This window comes from Dasypus novemcinctus, chromosome 13 (genome assembly GCF_030445035.2).
Source record: "Dasypus novemcinctus isolate mDasNov1 chromosome 13, mDasNov1.1.hap2, whole genome shotgun sequence".
NCBI classification, from domain to species: Eukaryota; Metazoa; Chordata; class Mammalia; order Cingulata; family Dasypodidae; genus Dasypus; species Dasypus novemcinctus.
The window spans coordinates 107,480,117-107,502,222 of record NC_080685.1 but is presented as its reverse complement, the minus strand read 5'-3'; the positions used below and the strand labels follow the sequence as shown (position 1 = coordinate 107,502,222).

At 47.4% G+C, this 22,106-nt stretch overlaps 1 long non-coding RNA gene across 1 annotated transcript in view; it reads right to left on the bottom strand.

The window, feature by feature from the left end:
• Positions 1-2,044: 2,044 nt before the first annotated feature.
• LOC139436312 (uncharacterized) overlaps positions 2,045-22,106 on the bottom strand; it is a 28,869-nt gene continuing 8,807 nt past the window's right edge. Inside the window, exon 3 of the long non-coding RNA XR_011645571.1 lies at positions 2,045-4,099. This is a non-coding gene — a long non-coding RNA (uncharacterized lncRNA). The remainder of the gene's footprint in view (positions 4,100-22,106) is intronic.

The window sequence follows — 22,106 nt, the reverse complement described above, 5'->3', positions numbered from 1 at the left end:
AACTGGGATGCAGTCAGTTTTAATATGCATGGCTTAATTTTTTGCCCTCACCTGCAACTCCATCCCTGCCTGAGGCAGGGGAGGAAAGGGTGTGGAGCTTCGTTGGTCTCCCCGGGCACCTGCGTGGTTTGGATTAGTGCATAGGGATGTGGCTCTGTCCCCACCTCCAGCAGGGGAGAAAGTGAGAGAAGCCTCAATGGTTCCTGGGTCAACACGGGCAGCTTCAGCCTCCATGGCTCACAGCACCAACAGCATCCTCAGCTCCTACTCTGCAGCCAGGAAGGGAGCAAGGGCAAGAAACATGAAAAAGAACTGAAAATTTCAGACTGGCTAAACATGAGCCACTATAAATTTCCAAATTAAGTTGAACCAAGTATCAAAGAGGGGCTGTAGCACAAAGCCAATCAAATAGAAAGCCCTAGACTAAAGAGAGAAACGGCACCCAGAATAAATACATCTAGTAAATCAGATGCTGAGACACCAACAAAAAATTACAATCCACACCAAGTAACAGGAAGATATGGCCCAGTCAACTGAAAAAGCTAAGCCTCCAGATGACATAAAGGAGTTGAGACAACTAATGATAGATGCTCAAACAAATCTCCTTAATAAATTCAATGAGATGGCTAAAGAGATTAAGGACATCAAGAAGACACTGGGTATGCACACAGAAGACTCTGAAGGCATACATAGAAAAATAGCAGATCTTATGGGAACGAAAGTCACAATAAATGAAACTAAAAATATACATAAGGCAAACACTGGCAAAACTAAAGGGAAAAAATATATATATCTACAGTAATAGTTGGAGGCTTCAACACACCACTCTCAGCATTGGATATATCACGTGGACAGAGGATCAATAAAGAAACAGAGAGCTTGAATAATATGATAAACAAGCTAAACCTAATAAATGTATACAGAGCATTGTATCCCAGAACAGCAGGCTATCCATTCTTCTCAAGTGCTCACGGATCTTTCTCCAGGATAGACCACATGTTGGGTTACAAAGCGATCTCAATACATTTTAAAAGATCGAAATTATACAAGGCAATTTCTCTGATCATAATGGAATAAAGCTGGAAATCAACAACAGTCAAAAAAAAGGAAAAATTCACAAATACGTGGAGATTAAACAATACACTATTAATCAGTGAGTCAAAGAAGAAATTGTGAAAAAAATCAGTACATATCTTGAGACAAATGAAAGCAAGAACACAACATATCAGAACCTATAGGATGCCGGGAAAGCAGTGCTGAGAGGGAAATTTATTTCCCTCAATGCTTACATTAAAAAAGAAGAAGGGAGCAGATGTGGTTCAAGCAGTTGAGCACCCACCTCCCACATGGGAGGTCCTGGGTTCAGTTGCCAGTGTCCCCCAAAGAAGACATGTTGACACAATGAGCTGATTAACTAACAGACACAACAAGCAGGGAGCAGATGTGGCTCAAGCAGTTGGGCACTCACCTCCCACATGGGAGGTCTCAGGTTCAGTTACCAGTGCCTCCTAAAGAAGACAAGCAGAGACAATGAGCAGACCCAGCAAGCAGAAACAATGAGCAGAAGTGATGAGGAGACACATTGAACAGACACAGCAAACAGACACAGTAAGTAGACAATGAGCAGATAGACAAGGGAACCATCAGGAGGGGAGAGGAGAGCTAAAATCAATGATGTAACTACACAAGGGGGGAGGAGAAGGTGGAGGGGGAGGGGGAGAGAAACAAATAAAAAAAATACCTCAACTGAATTTAATGCAATCAAAGGGTATTACACCCAGAGGAATATATTAGTATACAATTACAAACTTTCTCTTTTTGGAATTCATAAAATAATCTCAAACTGCAAAAATAAAAATCAAAACAGAGGGAGCTTTTTGGGAAATATATAACTGTGATCTTGTGGGCAGCGGCGGGCCTCCGGGAGGGTCGGCGGTTGGCCGGGCGGGCTCTCCGGACGGGGGCTGCCTCGCGGTCGAAGGAGAGGAGGGGGTTCGGCACGAAGCCGTTGGGCCCTCGCTCTCTCCGCTCAGGCACGGGGGACACGCGGTGCAAGCAAGAACACCACGGAGACAAGGTCTAGGCACAAGTCTACTTTATTGTTGAAGGGGACATGGTTTTATAGGGTCTAGGGATACGTAAAGGGACTTGATTGGTGCCGGCGGGTGCTGTTGCTTGCGTAGGCGGTTACTGGACAGTAGGCAGTTACTGGACAGTAAGCTGGCTAAGAGGTTAGGAGCAAGGGAGGGGAAGGGGAAAGTGTGGGCTGTCTAGATAACGGCTAGGTGGAAGACAGAGAAGGGGAGAAGGAGGGGCAGCACCGGCTGCCAATACTGGGCAGGAAGGAGACGGGGACAATTGCTCCCTTTTGTTTAAAAGTATGTGCTTCGGGGGAGGTGAACTGGTGGCAGCAGGGGCAGCATGGGACGGGGTACTGGGGTAAGACGAGGGGAGGAGGGAGACCACGAGGACCGGCTGGCGGCAAGAAGCAGAGGGCCCTCCCAGCTGCTCTCAGCTGCAGAGGACACAGTGTCTGGCCAGGACGCATGTGCCTGCTGCTGGGGTCGGCGCACGCTGGCGCCTGGCGCGCGCCGAGCTCTGCCAGCAAAACGGGGTCGTGATGTTCCTGAACCCCTCGCCCGATTGGGGGAGAAGGAGGGAGATGAGTGAGGAAAGGGAGACAGGGGGTTACAGGCGTGTGGTTCGGTGTTTGCGGCAGGGGCGGGAGGAGCGCGGCGGGTGGCTTGGTGGTGGCTCTTTAGTGGCGAGGCGTTGATAATGAACCTGCACAAAGGAGCTGAATACCGCGTTGGCTTGGTCTTTGGCGAGGCGGACTATTTTTTTGACGGCCCAGGGTCCTACAGTGAGGGCTAAGATGATGATGATGAGTGGGCCTAAAAATGGAAGGAGGTATGGGAGGAGGGTATGGAGAACACTGGAAAAATAGTTTGCGTTTTCTCGCTCTTTGCGGCGCTTATCCAATCCCTCCTGGACCTTTCTCAGGTTGTCCTCGACTAAGCCGGTGGAGTTGGCGTATACGCAGCACTCCTCTCCAAGGGCGGCACAGAGACCCCCTTCCTTAAGGAGGAGGAGGTCGAGGCCGCGGCGGTTCTGGAGGACTACCTCAGAGAGAGAATTGAGAGAATTTTTTAGATGTTTTACAGCATTTTGAAGGTAGGTGATATCTTCGTCGATGGCCTGTCTGAGAAAGGAGAGGGCAGAGGACTGTGTGGCGAGGGCGGCGATCCCTGTGCCTGCCCCTGCAAGACCTAGAAGGGTAGCGACTGTTAGGACTGCGGTGACAGGCTCTCTCCTTTGTAAGTGGAGGGAGGTTTGTCTGCTCAGCATGCGGCGGAAAAATTCATGGTCAGAATGGTAAACGACTCGAGGAGCGAGAAGGATGAGCAGGCAAGTCTCATGGGTAGCGTTGAGGGTGGCGACATTGAGGCAGGGGGTTAGCCCGGTGGAGGTGCAAAGCCATTGGGAGGTGTTAAGGGGGATTAAGAACTTGGCGGAAGCACTGGGAGAGGAGTAGAGCAAGCACTAAGGGAGGGGTGGGAACCTTGACGAGAATGAACACAGCGTCCTGTGGAGGAAACAGATTGAAAGGTTAGGGGGACGGAGGAAGTGTTCCAGTTGCACTCGGCTGGGTATACTGAAGTGGATTCGTTGAACATGAAGTTAACGGTGACAGGCTCATAGATAGGAAGGGAGGGGGAGAGGCAGAGCCAACAGTTCTTGGTGAGGTTGGGGTGAGAAGTATTTAGAGATAAGTAGGATGCATAGATTAACGCGAGAAGGGGACTGGAATACTTGGTAGGGGGGGCTATGGCTGGGGAGCGATGGACGAGGGGGGGGTGCCGCGGGAAGGGGGGGAGGAGGCGGGGGGATTGAGGACTTTATTGGGGCCAACGGCGAGGGGTGGGGATTCAGGCGTGGGCAGTAGTTTTCTGATGATGAGGAAGGCTTCCTCTTGCCAGCACTGGAGGGTCCAATTGGAGCGTTGATGGGCCGAGTTGACAACGGCCGGGGAGATGAAGGGAAGCATGACGATGAGAGCAATGGGAAGAATGGAACTACCCGCTTGGCGGCGAATCATCTGTGGAGACAAAAGAGAGAGAGAAAACTACAAAGGAAACAGCGATGGGAAGGAGGCAAGTTAGGTAGGCAACTCGTTAGGAGGATCATTGGTGTCAGCGTTAGCGGAAGCCTCGGCGGTGTGGGGCTTGATGAGACGTCCTGGGACCCAGATGGGCTGCGGCTCTGATTCAGGGAAAACGCAGGCGAATCCCCGTCCTTGGGCTAAGAGAGGGGCAGGTCCATGCCATTAGGTGGTCTGCAGGTCACGCCAGAGGACAAGCGGTGCAGGGGTGGGCTGGAAGGTAGGCCCCCAGTGCATGTGGACCGGTGAAAAGCCTTGGGCATTGAAGGTCATCAGGTTGTGTCGGATCAGGGCCTCTGTGATGACGTCGCGAGGGGTGCGACGCGGCTGGTCGGCAGATGTCTTGAGAATGAGGGTTTTGAGAGACTGGTGAGCACGCTCTACTAGGCCTTGTCCCTGCGGATTGTAGGGAATGCCAAAGTGATGGGTGATGTCGTAGAGCTTGAGGAATTTGGCAAAGGAGGCGCTCCGGTAGGCAGGTCCGTTGTCTGTCTTGATGTCCCATGGAACGCCCATGAAAAGAATAGATTCTCTGAGCACTTGGATGGCGTGCTTGGCCGTTTCTCCGGTGAGCGCGGTTGCGTAGCAGAGATGAGAGAAGGTGTCGATGGCTACGTGGAGGTATTTCCATCGGCCAAACTGGGGGACGTGAGTGACGTCCAGTTGCCATCTGGAATTGGGGCGGAGCCCATGAGGGTTAACTCCCTGCGGTTGGAGTGGCCCCAAGGGCAGCAATGGAGCACACGTTCGGCATGACCGCACAAGGTGTTTGCAGGTATGGATTGGGAGGTCTGGAAAGAGTTTGTGGAGGCCAGCTGCTGAGAAGTGAAATCTGGTGTGCAGCAGCTTGGCCTGATTGATGAGGTCTCCGACTGCGACGGTGGTCTCGGCTGGAAGCAGGTGAACGGCCTGATCAGCAAGGTGGTTGCCGTGGGCCAGGGGCCCGGGAAGGCCGGAATGGCTGCGGATGTGAGCGATGAACCAAGGCTGTCGGCGGTTCTCTATGAGCTCTTGAAGGTCCAGGAGAGCGACGTTGATGCTTTCACTCGCTGAGTTGTCGGGCAGAAAAAACGCAGAAAAGGCGATGACTTGGCAGACTTGTAGGCAGTAGAGGCTGTCTGTAAAGATGTTCAGTGGACAGTGGGGATGGGTTTGGAGTGCTAAGATGACAGCACGCAGTTCGGCCACTTGCACAGAGGATTGATGGAGGCGCACATGTGAACGTGGCTGGTGCTCGCCGGGTGCGAAGACAACGGCGGCAAACTTAGTCTTGGAGGCATCTGTGAAGATGATGGTGGTGTCTGGAAGAGGCTTGCTGGACGGAAAAGGGAAATGGCCGGGGGCGGCGATTTCTAGCAGGGGAAGGCCCTGCAGTAACCGATGCTGTGGAAAGTGGTTATCGAAGTTGCCATGATAAAGCTCCATAAGAGTCTGCATATCAACGGAGCTGCATAGCAGGGTGGTGACTTGCCCGGCGGTGAAGGGCCACACAATGGTGTCAGGTGGGCACCCATAATGATGGGTGGCTTGTGTGACTAGGGCGGTGGCGAGCTGAACGAGTAGGGTGGTTTGAGGTCCAATCTTTCGGAGCTTGCTCTTTGCCATATGGACCCAGAGGAGCGGTCCGTCTTGCCAAAGAAGGCCAGTAGGTGTTCCCCGAGTGGGTAAGACTAGGCCTAACAACGGTTTCCCAGGCTCATGTCGCTGGAGTTGGCACTGTTCGATGGCTCTATTTACCCAGGCCAGGGCATTTTTGGCCTCATCGGTGAGGCGAATCCTCTTTCTGGGTGCGGATGATGGAGCGTTGGAGCAGAGTAGCCGGTACAGGGGCTGGAGTTGCTCTGTGGTAAGCGGCAGCGCTGGGCGCAACCAATTGATCTGTCCGCAGAGTTGTTGCAATTCAAGGAGCGTAAGCAGGTCAGGAATTCTGATGTGTGGCGTTTGGGGCGCAACGGTGGAAGTGATGGAGAACCCTAGGAACTGGTAGGGTGGATGAACCGTTAGCTTCTGTGTATTGACTTTGAGATCTAGGTCTCGAAGGTGGCGCAGCAGTTGCTCCAGGACTGCGTGCAGACCTGACTCTGAGGGATGGGCCACGAGCAAGTCGTCCATATAGTGGATGATGTTAGCGTACTTCACGAGTGGCTGGATGGCTTCGCGTACATACATCTGGCAAATGGCAGGGCTGTTTCACATGCCCTGAGGCAGAACGCGCCAGTGGTATCACAGTGCCGGTTCCCGATGGTTGGTCTGAGGAACCGTGAAGGCGAATTTCGGTCGGTTGTCTGGGTGCAACGGGATGGAGAAAAAGCAGTCTTTAATATCTATCACTGCAACAAACCAATGCCGGGGCACCACGGTAGGGTGGGGGAGGCCAGGCTGCAGCGATCCCATAGGCTTGATGTGTTTGTTGATTTCTCTTAAGTCTTGAAGTAGACGGGACTTCCCGTTCTTCTTTTGAATGAAAAAAATTGGCGAGTTGTATGGGCTGGTGGAGGGCTCGATGTGGCCCGCGTGAAGCTGCTCATCAACAAGCCCCTTAAGAATGTCCAGTTTAGGGATTGGGAAAGGCCATTGCTCCACCCAAATGGGCTCCTCTGTATCCCATTGCAGAGGAACGGGTGCTGGAGGTCGAACGTGAGCAATGGCCGAAACTATTGTGGGGGCAGCTGCGGTGGCGTGGCAGTGAGAATGGCTCCCGACTGATGCAGGATATCACGGCCCCAAAGAACTTGCGAGATTTTCTTCAGAACTAGGGGGCGGAAGGTTCCCTGTCGACCTTCTGCGTCTCTCCAGACGACGTCCTGGGCAACTTGCTGGGAGGGCGCTTGGCCGGTGGCTCCCACCACTAGGGGGCCATCGGTCAGAGGGAGGTGCCCGGCCTGGTCGAGTGGGATGCAGGAAATTTCTGCTCCTGTGTTGAGTAGCCCTGTGAGCCAGCGGCCAGAGACTTGGATAGAGAGAAGAGGCCTGGTGGAGGGTGCGATGGGAACAGACCAGAGTACTTTCATGGGCAGGGGCGCTGAGTCGTTGCGGCCTCTTTGTTGCGGGGCTGAGGCCTGCCCCCATGGCCGTTTAAAGGCTTGCGGCTGGTGTTAGGGACGCGGCAGTCGCGGGCCCAGTGGTATCCTTTTCCGCACCGCGGGCACGGAGTGGAAGGAGGCCGTGGTGGATGGCCTATGTTGGGCACGTCCGGCGGCAGCCGTGGCTTGTTGGGGCAGTCTCGAGCGAAGTGGCCGAGTTCGCCACAGTGGAAGCATTCGTTGGAGGCCGAGACGGCAGCGAGGACAGCCTGGGCCACGGCAGAGGCCTGGGTGTTGACTCCGGAGCAGGCGAGGACCCAGTCGTGGAGGGGCTTGTCTCTCAGCGGCCTGATGATCGCCTTGCAAGTTGGGTTTGCACCCTCCTGAACAATGTCCTTGATGAAGGAGGTCTGGGCCTGCGTGCCAACGACCTTGCGCTCGGCCGCGGCCTGGACACGCGCCATGAAGTTGGAGAACGGTTCCTCTGGTTTCTGGAAAAGTCTGGTGAGTGGCTTGGGCGCAGAGGCGGCGCAGTTGCGGAAGGCATGGAGGGCACACTGCTTTAGCTGGAGGAAGAAGCCTTGAGGGAGGGCGACGTAGCTCTGTGGCATGGCGTAGCGCCCCAGTCCGAGGAACGCGTTGGCAGGATATCGGGTGCCGTTGTGGGCGTTCTCGGCGATTTGTTTTTCGTTCTCGGCAGCGAAATGTGCGCGCCAGTCAATAAACTGCCCCTAGGGAAGTATGCCTCTCGCGAGGGATATCCAGTCATAGGGGAGACAGCGGGCAAAGGTCATACGTTCAAGGAGGTCTTGAGCATGGGGGCTGGCGAGACCATTCTCTCGGATAGCGCTGTGGAGGGTTTGCACGTCTTTCGGGGAGAAGGGAACCCATACTTGGGGGTTCGCTCGAGAATGATTGGGATTTAGCGGATACATATCAGCGATTGGAGCAGTGGGGGGCTCGAAGAGAAGATTATTAGAGCGCGGGAGGGGGTGTCTATTCGGCGGCACATAAGATGGCGGGCGCTCGTACGCATCATCTAGGTCGTCATCAGAAGATGGCGGATGAAGCGCTTCCGGTTCCGGGTAAGGGCAAGATGACGCCGGTTCCAGGTAGGGGCAAGATGGCGCCGAGGCAGGAAGGGGAGGGTACAACGGCGGATAGTCCTTCCGTGAAGAAGCAGGAAGGGGCGGGGAGTGCGGCTTCTTCCTCTTTTGGGAGGAAGAAGGAGGGAGCGCGCCCTCTTGGGTGGGCTTTCCTTTGTTTCGTGAGGAAGAAGGCGGAAGTGCGCCATCTTGGTCGGAGTCAGAATCAGCGGCGCAAGGGGGGTCAAGCTCAAGCGCGGCCTCCAACTGAGCCGAGAGCGATTCGGCATCGGAGTCGTTACTGGAAGCGCCGTCTTGGCGGCCGCGCCCTTCCCCTGACTCATCCACGGTATCGCACGGGAAGGCCTTGGCCTCGGGAGCGGGCACGCCTTGCAAACAAGCGCGAATGGCCACAAGAGCGGGGAGGAGGCCGGGGGGAAAGACCCGGCCCTCATGTTCCATGGCTGAGGCTACTTGTTCGATCAGCCGGGCATAAGTCTGAGGACTCCAGAGCGGGTAGGTGATGAGCCAGGGATTGAACGGGAGAAGTAAGTCCCAGTAGCACTGAAGCTGGCGGACGGAAACTCTAACCTGGTTAGTTTCCAGGAGGGCAGCCAGGGCCCGAACCTGCGGGACCTGATGGGAGGAGAGCGAAGCACCCATTCTGGTTTGAATGGAAGACGCCGAAGAGTCCCTACCTTAAGCGAAGCGTGGGGGGTAGGCATCAGAGTGGGCCCCACCCATGTTGGGCACCAATTGAGGGCAGCGGCGGGCCTCCGGGAGGGTCGGCGGTTGGCCGGGCGGGCTCTCCGGACGGGGGCTGCCTCGCGGTCGAAGGAGAGGAGGGGGTTCGGCACGAAGCCATTGGGCCCTCGCTCTCTCCACTCAGGCACGGGGGACGCGCGGTGCAAGCAAGAACACCACGGAGACAAGGTCTAGGCACAAGTCTACTTTATTGTTGAAGGGGACATGGTTTTATAGGGTCTAGGGATACGTAAAGGGACTTGATTGGTGCCGGCGGGTGCTGTTGCTTGCGTAGGCAGTTACTGGACAGTAGGCGGTTACTGGACAGTAGGCGGTTACTGGACAGTAAGCTGGCTAAGAGGTTAGGAGCAAGGGAGGGGAAGGGGAAAGTGTGGGCTGTCTAGATAACGGCTAGGCGGAAGACGGAGAAGGGGAGGAGGGGCAGCGCCGGCTGCCAATACTGGGCGGGAAGGAGACGGGGACATGATCTGTAAAAAGTAAAATGTCTATGTATTTTTTAATTGTACCTTGTCAATAAAGGTACACAAATTTTTTAAAAGGATACTATGAAAAACTGTACACTGATAAACTAGACAATGCTGGTGAAATGGACAAATTCCTAGGAACATACAAACAACCTACACTGACCCTAGAACAAATAGAGGACCTCAACTAACCAAGCACAAGCAAAAAGACTGAAACATCATCAAACAACTTCCCAAAATGAAATGCCCAGGACCAGATGGCTTCACAGGTGAATTCTACCAAGCTTTCAAAGAAGATTTAACACAAATTTTACTCAAACTCTTCCAAAAAAAAAAAAAAAAAAAAAAAATAGAACAGGAAGGAATGCTATTCTATGGCTCATTCTATGAAGCCAATACCACCCGAATAACAAAGCCAGATAAAGACATTTTGAAAGAGAAAATTACAGACCCATTTCCCTAATGAATATGGATGCAAAAATTTTCAACAAAATACTCAACTAACTGAATCCAACAACACATTAAAACAATTATTCATCATGATCAGGTGAGTTTTTATCAGGGATGCTAGGGTGGTTCAACACAAGAAAATCAGTGTAATACAACACATTAATACACCAAAGAAGAAAAATAATATGATCATCTCAATTGATGCAGAAAAGGCAGTTGACAAAATACAGCATCCTTGCTTTAAAAAACACTCCAAAAGGTAAGAATTGAAGGAAACTTTCTCAATGTGATGAGGGACATATATGAAAAATCCACAGGTAACATAGTACTCAATGGTGAAAGACCAAAAGCTTTCCCACTGAGATTGGGAAGAAGACAAAGATGTCCACTGTCACCACTGTTGTTCAATATAATGGTAAGGTTCTAGCTAGAGCAATCAGGCAAGAAAAAGAAATAAAAAGCATTGGAAAGGAAGATGATATGATATTCTCAGGTCATATGATCATATACGTAGAAAATCCAAAAAAAAAATCTACAGCAAAACTACTAAAGCTAATAAAGCAGTTCAGCAGAGTGGAAGGATATAAGATTAATATGCAAAAATCAGTTGTGTTTCTATGCACTAGTAAGGAGCAATCTGAGGAGGAAGTAAGAGAAAAAATTCCATTTACAATAGTGACCAAAAAAATCATATATTTAGGAATAAACCTAACCAAGAATGTAAAGCACTTGTATTTAGAAAACTACAATGCATTGCTAAAAGAAATCAAAGAAGACCTAAATAAATGGAAGAACAATTCATGTTCATGTATGGGAAAACTAAATATCATTAAGATGTCAATTCTACCCAAATTGGTATACAGATTCAGTGCAACCAAAAAAAAATTTCCAACAGCATTTTTTAAACAAATGGAAAACACAATTATAAAATTATTTGGAAGAGAAAGGGGCCCAAATAGCCAGAAACATCTTAAAAAGAAGAAATGAAGTTGGAGGACTCTCACTTCCAGACTTTAAATAATATGACATAGCTACAGTGATAAAAACAGCACCACTATTTTTACCACTGTATAAAGATAGATACAAAGACCAATGGAACTGAATTGATGGTTCAGAAACAGACCTTTACATATGGTCAAGTGATTTTTGACCAGCCTGTGAAACCCACCCAACTTGAGCAGAACAGTCTATTCAACAAACGGTACAAAGAGAACTGGATAGCCACATCTAAAAGAAGGAAAAGAGAACCCCTATTTCACATCTTGTACAAAAATTAATTCAAAATGGGTCAAAGACCTACATATAAATATGAGAACCATAAACTCCCAGAAGAAAGGAAACATCTTCAAGACCTGGATAAATGTGACCTCCTCAAACTTAAACGCTTTTGTGCTTCAAAGGGCTTTGTCAAGAAGGTGAAGAGACAACCCACTCAATGGGAGAAAATATTTGGAAACCACAGACTGGATATGGGTTTGATTTCCTCGCTATATAAAAAGATCATACAACTCAACAATAAAAAGACAAAAAAAAAAAAAATTAAAAATGGGCAAATTTCCCCAAAGAGGAATAGACATTTCCCCAAAGAGGAAATACAAATGGCAAAAAAGTACATGAAAAAAATGTTCCAGATCACTAGCTATTAGGGAATGCAAATCAAAACTGCAGTGAGATATCATCTAACACCTAAAAGAATTACCATTATTTAAAAATCAAACAGAAAACAAGTGGTGGAGAAGATATGGAGAAATAGGAACACTCCTCCACTGTTGGTTGAAATGTAGAGTGGGGTAGCTTCTGTGGAAGACAGTTTGGGCAGTCCTTCAGAAAGCTAAATATAGAACTGCCATATGATCCAGTAATATAAGAATATATCCAGGAGATCTGAAAACAGTGACAAGAACAGACATTTGCACACCAATGTTCACAGTGACATTATTCATAATTGCCAAAATATGGAAACAATTCCAAGTATCCATCAACCAATAAATGATAAACAAAATGTAGTATGTATATATGATGAAATACTATGCTGCTGTAAGAAGAAATGAAATTGGGACACATTATAACATGGATGAACCTTGAGGACATTAAGCTAAGTGAAATCAGGCAGACACAAAAGGACAAATATTGTATTATATAGTCTCACTAATAAACACATGTACAGAGGAAGAAATGGAAAATTCACAAATACGTGGAGATTAAACAACAAACTTTTATACAACCAATGGGTTAAACAGGAAATTAGAAGCAAAATTAGGAGATATCCTGGGGCAAATGAAAATAAAAATACAACATACCACAACTTATGAGATGCAGCAAAGGCAGTGCTAAGAAGGAAATTTACAGCACTAAATGCTTAAATTACAAAGAAGAAAGACTTCAAATCAGAGACCTAATCTCAAAACTGGAAGAACTAGAAAAAGAAGAGCACACTAAACCCAAAACAAGTATAAGGAAGGAAATAAAGATTAAAGTGGAGATAAATGAAATAGAAAAATAAAGAATCAACAAAATCAAAAGTTGGTTCTTTGAAAAGGTCAATAAAATTGACAAACCTTTATCTAGACTGACAAAAAAAAAGAGGATATTAATAAAAACTCAGAAATGAAAAGGGGGACATTATAACCAACCCCGCTGAAATAAAAAAAAAAAAAAGACTCTAAGAGGATACTATAAAGAACTCTATGCAAATAAATTAGATGACCTAGACAGCATGGACAATTTCTTAGAAACACACAAACTAGCTACAATAAATCAAGAAGAAATAGAAAATCTCACAAACCAATTACTAGTAAAGAGATTTAATCAGCAGTGAAAAACTTCCCAACAAAGAAAAGTCCAGGAGAATTCTACCAAGCATTCTAAGACTTAACTCCAATTCTGCACAAAGCCTTCCAAAAAAATAGAAAATGAGAAAACACTCCTTAATTCATTCTATGAGGCCAACATCACCCTTGTAGAATAAATATATAAAGATATCACAAGAAAACTACAGACCAATATCTCTTATGAATATAGATGCAAAAATCTTCAACAAAATACCAGCAAACCCAAATCCAACAGCATATTAAAATAATTATACACCATGATCAAGTGAGAATTATCCTTGGTGTGCAAGGGTGGTTCAACATAAGAAAATCAACTATGTGTAATATACCACATTAACAGAATGAAGGAAAAAAATACATGATTATATCAATTGATACAGAAAAGGCATTTGACAAAATATAAATATAGCAACTTTCTTGATAAAAATAATTAGAACACAAGAAATAGAGTGAAAGTTCCTCAACATGATAAAGGATTCATATGAAAAGCCAACAGCTACCATCCTACTTAATGGTGAAAGAATGAAAGCTTTCCTTATAAGATCAGGAACAAGACAAGGATGCCCATTGTCCCAATTGTTATTCAACATTATATCAGAAGCTCTTGCCAGAGCAATTAGGTAGGAAAAAAAAATAAAAGGCACCTGTAGCAGTTTGATACGGTTATGAACTCCAAAAATATATATTGGATTATGTTTGTAATCTGGTCTGTACCTGGGCATGACTGAGCTATAATTGGGGTTTTGATTGGGAAATGTCATCAGGGCACCCTTGGTGGGTGGGGACTCACAGATAAAAGGCATGGCAAAGGACAGAGTGGAGGATTCTTAATGTTGGAGTTTTGATGTTGGAGTTTGATGCCGAAGTCTTAACCTGGAGCCCCAGGGAAGAGACAGAGCTGTTCACCTGACAGTCTACAGCTGACCTTGTGGAGAGAGGCAAAGCCTAGAGAGCCTCATAGTCCACAGCTGCCCTTGTGGAGAGAGGCAAAGCCTAGAGAGCCTCATAGTCTACAGCTGACCTTGTGGAGAAAACAAAGGAGCTGAGCCCAGAGGAACCCAGGAAGCCTGAACCCTTGCAGACATCAGCAACCATCTTGCTCCAACACATGAAAATAGACTCTGGTAAGGGAAGTAGCTTATGCTTTATGACCTGGTATCCATAAGCTCCTACCCCAAATAAATAGCCTTTATACAAACCAACCAATTTCTGGTATTTTGCATCAGCACCCCTTTGGCTGACTAATACAGCACCCAAATTGGAAAGGAAGAAGCAAAACTTTCCTATGTGCAGATGATATGATTTTATATACAGATAATCCAGAAAATCCACAGTAAATCTCCTAGAGCCAATACATGAATTCAGCAAAGTGGCAGGGTACAAGATCAACACCCAAAAATCTGTAGTGTTTCTATATACAAGCAATGAACAACTGGAAGAAGAAATCAAGAAAAAAAAATCCTTTCACAATAGCAATGAAAAGAATCAAATAACTAGGAATAAATCTAACCAAGGATGTATTTTGTAGAAATCTGCAAAAATTGCTAGAAGACATCAAAGAAGAAAGAAGGAGAGTCTATGTTCATGGATGGAAAGTTAAATATCATTAAGATTGCAATCCTACCCAAGCAATTTTTAGATTCAATGCAATTCCATTCAAAATTCCAACAACCTGCTTTGCAGAAATGGGACAGCCAATCATCAAATTTGTTTTTGTTTTTTTTTAATATAGTGTCCTTTCTTTTTTTTTTTTTAAGATTTATTTATTTATTTCCCCTCCCCTCCCCCAGTGGTCTGTTTTCTGTGTCTTTTTGCTGCGTCTTGTTTCTTTGTCCGCTTCTGTTGTCAGCGGCACGGGAAGTGTGGGCGGCGCCAGTCCTCGGCAGGCTGCTCCCTCCTTCGCGCTGGGCGGCTCTCCTTATGGGTGCACTCCTTGCGCGTGGGGCTCCCCTACGCGGGGGACACCCCTGTGTAGCAGGGCACTCCTTGCGCGCATCTGCACTGCGCATGGGCCAGCTCCACACGGGTCAAGGGGGCCCAGGGCTTGAACCGCGGACCTCCCATGTGGTAGACGGACGCCCTAACCACTGGGCTAAAGTCCGTTTCCCATCAAATTTGTATAGAAAGGTAAGGAGGTCCAAATAGCTGAAGCCATCTTGAAAAAAGAATGAAGTTGAAGGACTCACACTCCCCAATCTTACAGCTTATTACAAAGCCACAGTCATCAAAACAGCATGTTACTAGCACAAGGACAGACATAAAGACCAATGGAATAGAATTGGCAGCTCAGAAATTCACTGTCACATTTATGGCCAACTGATTTTTGGCAAGGTGGCAAAGACCATTTAATTGGGAAAGAATAGTCTTTTCAACAAATGGTGCTGAGAAAACTGGGTCGTCATTTGCAAAAATAATAAAATAATGATGATGATGATGATGATGATGATGATGATGATGTGAGGCAGGTTAGTATAGGAAATGAGGGAAGGTGCCAACAAAGTGGCAGAGCTGAGACCCAGCAGAAACCCCACCTGGAACCCCCCAGAGGGAAGGCAGCTGTTACAGCCAAAAAAACCCCACCAAGGCCCTGGTCAGGAGGTCCCATCTGAAACTCCCAGGCTCAAAAGAAGTCCTGGATAACTCCAAACAGAAAGGCTTCCCTATTGGTCCCCTGAAAGTGGACAGGTGAAGGTAGAAAGGCAACCAATCAGGACAGCAGATAGCTGAGGTCCCTCCTTATTATGGGGAAGGAGGGAAGGAAAGGCCTTTAAAAAGCCTGCCCCAGGGCCTCATGGTGCATATCTTACCCTGTAGCAGGCCCACACTCAAATCTTGAGTGTGTGTCTTTGCTTTTTCTCATTTCTCAATAAACTCTTTACTTGTTTGCCTAAACTATGGTGTGTCCTAAAATTCCTTTCTGCAATGTAGCCAAGAACCTAGAAACCCAGAGCATTCTGGCAACAAAAAGAGGAACCCGACCTCATGCCATATAAAAAAATCAACTCAAAATGGATCAAAAAACTTCATATAGGGAAACGGACTTGGCCCAGTGGTTGGGGCATCCGTCTACCACATGGGAGGTCCCCGGTTCAAGCCCCGGGCCTCCTTGACCCGTGTGGAGCTGACCCATGCGCAGTGCTGATGCGCGCAGGGAGTGCCCTGCCATGCAGGGGTGTCCCCCACGTGGGGGAGCCCCACACGCAAGGAGTGCACCCCGTAAGGAGAGCCGCCCAGCGCAAAAGAAAGAGCAGCCTGCCCAGGAATGGCGCCGCCCACACTTCCCACTGACAACAGAAGCGGACAAAGAAACAAGACAACAAGACGCAGCAAATAGACACAGAGAACAGACAACCAGGGGAGGGAGGGGAATTAAATAAATAAATAAATCCTTAAAAAAAAAAAACTTAAGAAAAAAAACTTCATATAATATCTAGAACTATCAACCTTCTGGAAGAAAATATAAGGAAGCATCCTCAGGACCCTGTGTTAAGCAATGATTTCTTAGACTTTACATCCAAAGCACAAGCAACAAAAGGAAAAATAGATAAAGGGACTTCATTAAAATTAAGAAGTTTTGTTTCTCAAAGGACTTCATCATGAAAGTAAAACAAAAACCTGAACAATAGGAGAAAATATTTGGAAACCATATGTGGCAGTGTGAAATTATTTTATGAATTCCAAAAAGAGAAAGATTATATATATATATATTTTTAAATAATTATTTATTTCTCTCCCCTCCCCACCCCCAAACCCGGTTGTCTGTTCTCTGTGTCTTTTTGCTGTGTCTTCTTTGTCTGCTTCTGTTGTCGTCAGCGGCACAGAAATCTGTGCTTCTTTTTGTTGCATCTTCTTGTTGCCTCAGCTCTCCGTGTGTGCTGCGCCATTCCTGGGCAGGCTGCACTTTCTTTCATGCTAGGTAGCTCTCCTTACGGGGTGTACTCCTTGCGCATGGGGCTCCCCTACGCGGGGGACACCCCTGTGTGGCAGGGCACTCCTTGCACGCATCAGCACTGCTCATGGGCCAGCTCCATACGGGTCAAGGAGGCCTGGGGTTTGAATCGCGGACCTCCCATGTGGTAGACGGACGCCCTAACCCCTGGGCCAAGTCCACCGCCAAAAGATTATATTTGTAGACTAATATATTCCTCAGGGCCCACTGACTGGGTGCCAAAGTCCTGAGCTATCTGCCCTGCCTATAGTGTCTGAATGTCTCCAGAGTCCTCAGGAGCCTCACTATTTGAGGCAATATTTACTGTGGTAGTCATTGAGATCCTGCTGAGATGTGCATAAGCGTAACATCTGGAATGAGCTCCTGACTCACTTTGAAGTCTCTTAGCCATACAAACTCATTTATCTTTACCTTTTCCACCTTTTGGTCAAGGTCTTTTTCCAGTTGCATTGCCAGTTGGTACTTGGTAATAATCCCTCAGTGCCAGGGAGACTTATCCCCAGGAGTCGTGTCCCATTCCGGGGGAAGGTAATGCATTTATATGCTGACTTTGGCTTAGAAAGAGGCTATGTTTGAGCAACAAGGAGGCTCTCAGGAGGTAACTCCTAGGCAACCTATAATACCATAAGGCTAAGTTTCAATTTCAGAAGAAAATGTTTATAAATACAGTCATCAATATCAAGGACCTGTCCATGGTCCATCTTCCTTCACTAGTCACTGCCCCTGTACTCAGGGCATTCTCACTGTCCCATTAGAAAATGCTGCAGAACTCATCAGGATGGGAATTGGATATTTTCAGTTATTGTGTCGATCTCCACCCACCATGACAATGCCCCATCAACACTTGATCTCTTTCATATGCCTTATAGGGATGCCCCTGGTGAACCTCCTCTACTTTAGGTCTTTTGACTGGACTACATCAGTGAGGCATGACTCAAGTTGAGTCTCCATCCCCTTGCTGGGTATGATATAAATGGAAATACAGAGGAGGACTCACTCAGAGAGACAGAAGCAAAAAGGAGCCAGCATATTTGATTCTGCCATGAGAGAGAGAGGGCTGCTTAAGCAGGAAGCCCCCAAAAGGCTGGGGCCACGGAGCAGCTCAAGAAGAGACCAGCCCTGCTATATGCCTGATAGCTCACAGCTGAACTTGGGAAGAGTGGAACAGCTGAGACTGATATAGGAGGCCCAAAAAGAGACAAGCCCTATGCCTGGTAGCTCGAAGCGAAGCTCCAAGAGACGGTAGATTCTGGAGGGGAAGGCAGAGTCCTCTGCAGAGATTGGTGGCCATCTTGCTTCACCATGTGACAACAGTGCCAGGATCAACAGTAGCTGACTCTGGCGAGAAAGCACTTCTTATGGTGCCTTGAGTTGGACTTTGCACGGCCTTGGAACTGTGAGCTTTTATCCCAAATAAATACCGTTAATAAAAGCCAACACATTTCTGGCACCTTGTATGGGCAGACCTTTGGCAAACTAAAACACCATATATGCAATAAAGTGTTAATATATTCTGGATATTAACAACAAAAAGGCAAAAACTCAACTAAAAAAAAAAAGGGCACTTGAATAGACATCTTTTCAAAGAAGATACACACATTGTCAGAAAGTACATGAAAAGATGTCCAACATCATTAAGTCAGCAAAACCACAATGACCCAGTGTAACAGAGTTAGACTCATTTATAATTTCCCTATAATTATTCTCCTCTCCCTTTTATTTGAACCTCTAATTAGCACTCTACCCATTAAATATGTGATTCAGACTTAAATCTTCGGTCTGTTCATATGCTCGTTGAGCCTGAATCTCAGCAGAGTTGCAGCCAACACCTACTCTCCAGTTCATTGGACTCGCCCAGGACAATGACCAAAATGATGACGATGGCAAAGCCCATCCCAGAAACAGAGAGTATCTACAACTCTAAGCAAAACAGTTCTTTCCATCTACCTCAAAAGATCTAAGCCCCCTCTCAATTCGAGGCAGAGCAGGCATCACCATCCCAAAATCCTCAAGGTGGAGGAATGAGCATAAGGGGGGAATGCAACCACAGACCAAAGTAAATTTATTGTAGTAATGGAAGAATATATAACATTGATATAAACATAGTGGTTACCAGAGGTTCTGATGGGAGAGGGAGGGAATAATAGGTGGAAAATAGGGCATTTTTAGGACATTGGAATTAAGTGTACATCACAATGTAAATTATAGACCTTGGTTAGTAGCAGTGCTTCAATATTTATTCATCAATTGTAACAAATGTAACCACACAATTGTAAGAAGTTATTAATAGGGAAAGATGTGGGAGGAGAGAGTGTGAGATATATGGGAATCCCTTATACTTTTAACTTTTCTATAATCTAAAACCTCTTTAAAATAAAAGTTTACTATATTTTTAGAAACCCACAAGGATATACTATTTCATTCCCACATTAGAATGGCTATTTTAAAAGTGAAAAATAAGCATTTTAGAGGATGCAGAAAAATAGGAACTCTCATTCACCGCTGGTGGCAGTGCATAATCATGCAGCCCACGTGGAAGACAGTTCAGCAATTCTGCAGGAAGTTAGTTATAGAATTATCATATATTCCACTACTAGGTATATACCCCCAAAGAATTGAAAGCAGGGACTCGAACAGATACTTGCGCACTGCTGTTTGTAGCAGCATTGTTCACAATTGCCAAAAGATGGAAGCAACCCATCTCCATCGGTCAAAGAATGGATAAGTAAAATGTGGTATATACACATGATGGAATATTATTCAGCCTTAAAAAGGAATGTAGTCCTGACACATGTGACAGCATGGCTGAACTTGGAAGATATCATGGTGAGTGAAATAAGTCAGAACCAAAATGATAAATATTGTATGAGCCCAATGATTTGAAACAACTAGAATAAGCAAACTCACAGGGTCAGAATCTAGAATATGGATTTCTAGGGGACAGATAGGAAAGGGAAGTTAAGGTTTGAAATATACAGGTTTCCTATCTGGAATGATGGAAATGTTTTGGCAGCGGATGGCGGTGATGGTAGCACAACATTGTGAACATAATTAACCACACTGAAATGTATATCTGAATGTGAGTAAAGGGAGAAATGTTAGATTGTACCTATGGTAACAGAAAGAAAATTTAAAGAAAAATCCATGGAACTACACTTTACAGTGAACCCTAAGTTAAACCATGGACCTTAATTAATAGTACAATTATAAAAATGCACTAGCATCAATTATAACTAATTTTCCACACCAATGCAAGATGCTGGTGGTGGGGTGGTACATGGGAATCCTGTGTTTTACGCATGATTGCTCTATAAACCCACTGATGTAGGCTATGGGGGCGGGGGCTGTTCATCTCTTCATAGATAACCTGAGCTGTATGTACCTTGAGATATGCATTTGGGACAGTGAGACCTGCAGCCCTGCCCTTGGTAACCATGACAACAACTCCAGGCCGGGAGAAACAGTTTAGCAACTCTATAAACTTTAAATATTCAGGAAAAATACAAACCAAATGTGCTAAAAGCTTATCTAGAATGTATGAGGGAAGTGGACTTGGCCCAATGGATAGGGTGTCCGCCTACCACATGGGAGGTCCAGGGTTTGACCTTCTTGACCTGGGCCACCTTGACCCGTGTGCAGCTGGCCCATGTGCAGTGCTGATGTGCGCAAGGAGTGCCGTGCCATGCAGGGGTGTCCCCCACGTAGGGGAGCCCCATGTATAAGGAGTGCGCCCCGAGCTGCCCAGCGCGAAAGAAAGTGCAGCCTGCTCAGGAATGGCGCCGCACACACGGAGAGCTGACACAACAAGATGACGCAACCAAAAGAAACACAGATTCCCATGCCGCTGATAAGGATAGACACGGTCACAGAAGAACACACAGCGAATAGATACAGAGAGCAGACAACTGGGGGGAGGGGAGGGCAGTAGAGAGAAATAAATAAATAATAAATCTTAAAAAAAAAAAAAAGAATGTTTGAAGTTTACCTACAATGTGGAAGATATATATTAGTTCAAGCTTATTGAGCACTGAAACGAAGAACCATTTGGCCCTTCCTCTGTATAAAAAGAACTCAAAAATCTTGTTTGGGGCTTGGATTTTGCATGAGAAGCTCTGAGCCCTGCCGGTCGTAAATAAATCCTTTTTCCTTCTGAAAATGATTCCTGAGTCCTGGCCTTTCTATACGCAGATAATTGAACCTCTCCAGACTTCTACACCACCACAACTTCTCTAATAAAGGAAAAAACCCAAATTACCAATATTTTCTATTTTTCTTCCATTCAAATCTTCTATGACTATATATTCAGAGGACAAATAATAAACACTAATAAAACAAAAACATCTAGAGGACACCTAAATTCTTTAAGGGGTTCAGGTGTGTCTGGGCCAGTCACACAGCCTGAAACGTCTACACGGCCGGCTGCTTAGAGGCCCCACCGGATTTTGAGCCCCCTAAACTCTCTCCCTCTCCTTCGCCTGAAACACACCCAGGAGGATCTCCCCTTCATGGAAGAGCGAGGGGATGAGGTGGGGAGAAGGCCCGGCGCCCGCTCCCCCAGGGAGAGGGGGATTCCCGTGAGCCTTCCCACCCGGGCCAGTGACGGGGCTTGGGAGCCCCACGAGTGGCTTCTGCCCTGCGCTTGGGGGGAACCACCGTGGGGGAGCAGGAAGGCTGCCCGCCAGGGCACGGGAGGAGGCGTGCTTGTGGGGGGAGCAGAAGTGTGTGGGCTCCTCCTGGAAGGGAAAGCACGGAGAAGGTGGGGTTTGGAATCTGCCCGACCTGAGCAGTTAGCGGTGGAGTCTCATTCCCTCCAGAGGCCTCTCTCCCCCAGTCCCTGTTTAAAGAACAGGGAGAATACTAACCATGCCCCCGGGGCTGTGATGTAAATGGCCTGCGATTTCAAGCACCTGCTGGGCTGGCCCTTTCCTGAGGCTGGAGCTCCTGCCCTGCGCACAACCTAGGGCGCCCCTCCCTCAGCAGCCTGTGCAATGTGCCTCCAGGCAGACCCCAGGGCAGGGAGAGCCAGCAGGGAGGGTGTGCACAGTTCAGTCCCCCTCCCAGCCCTGGGCAGCCTCAGGCCCACCCGTCTGGGCTCCGGGGCTGGAACGACCACCGTGGCACAGGCAACACTGTAGCTGCAGCAGAGAGCCCGAGGTTCAGGCCGCAGTACTTCTGGCCCAGCGCAGAGACATTGTGCAAACCAAACAAGTATCAACAGCGTTCTTGGCCTTGAGCTCAGAAGACTCGGCCTTCAGCTGCCTCCCCCACTGATGCCTTCCCACTGCTCAGAATCCATCTGAGAGCGCCTTCCTTGGTTTCTCCCTTTTCCCTCATGCCCACCCCACAGCAGCAAGCCCTGTGCCTTCTGCTTTCTCAG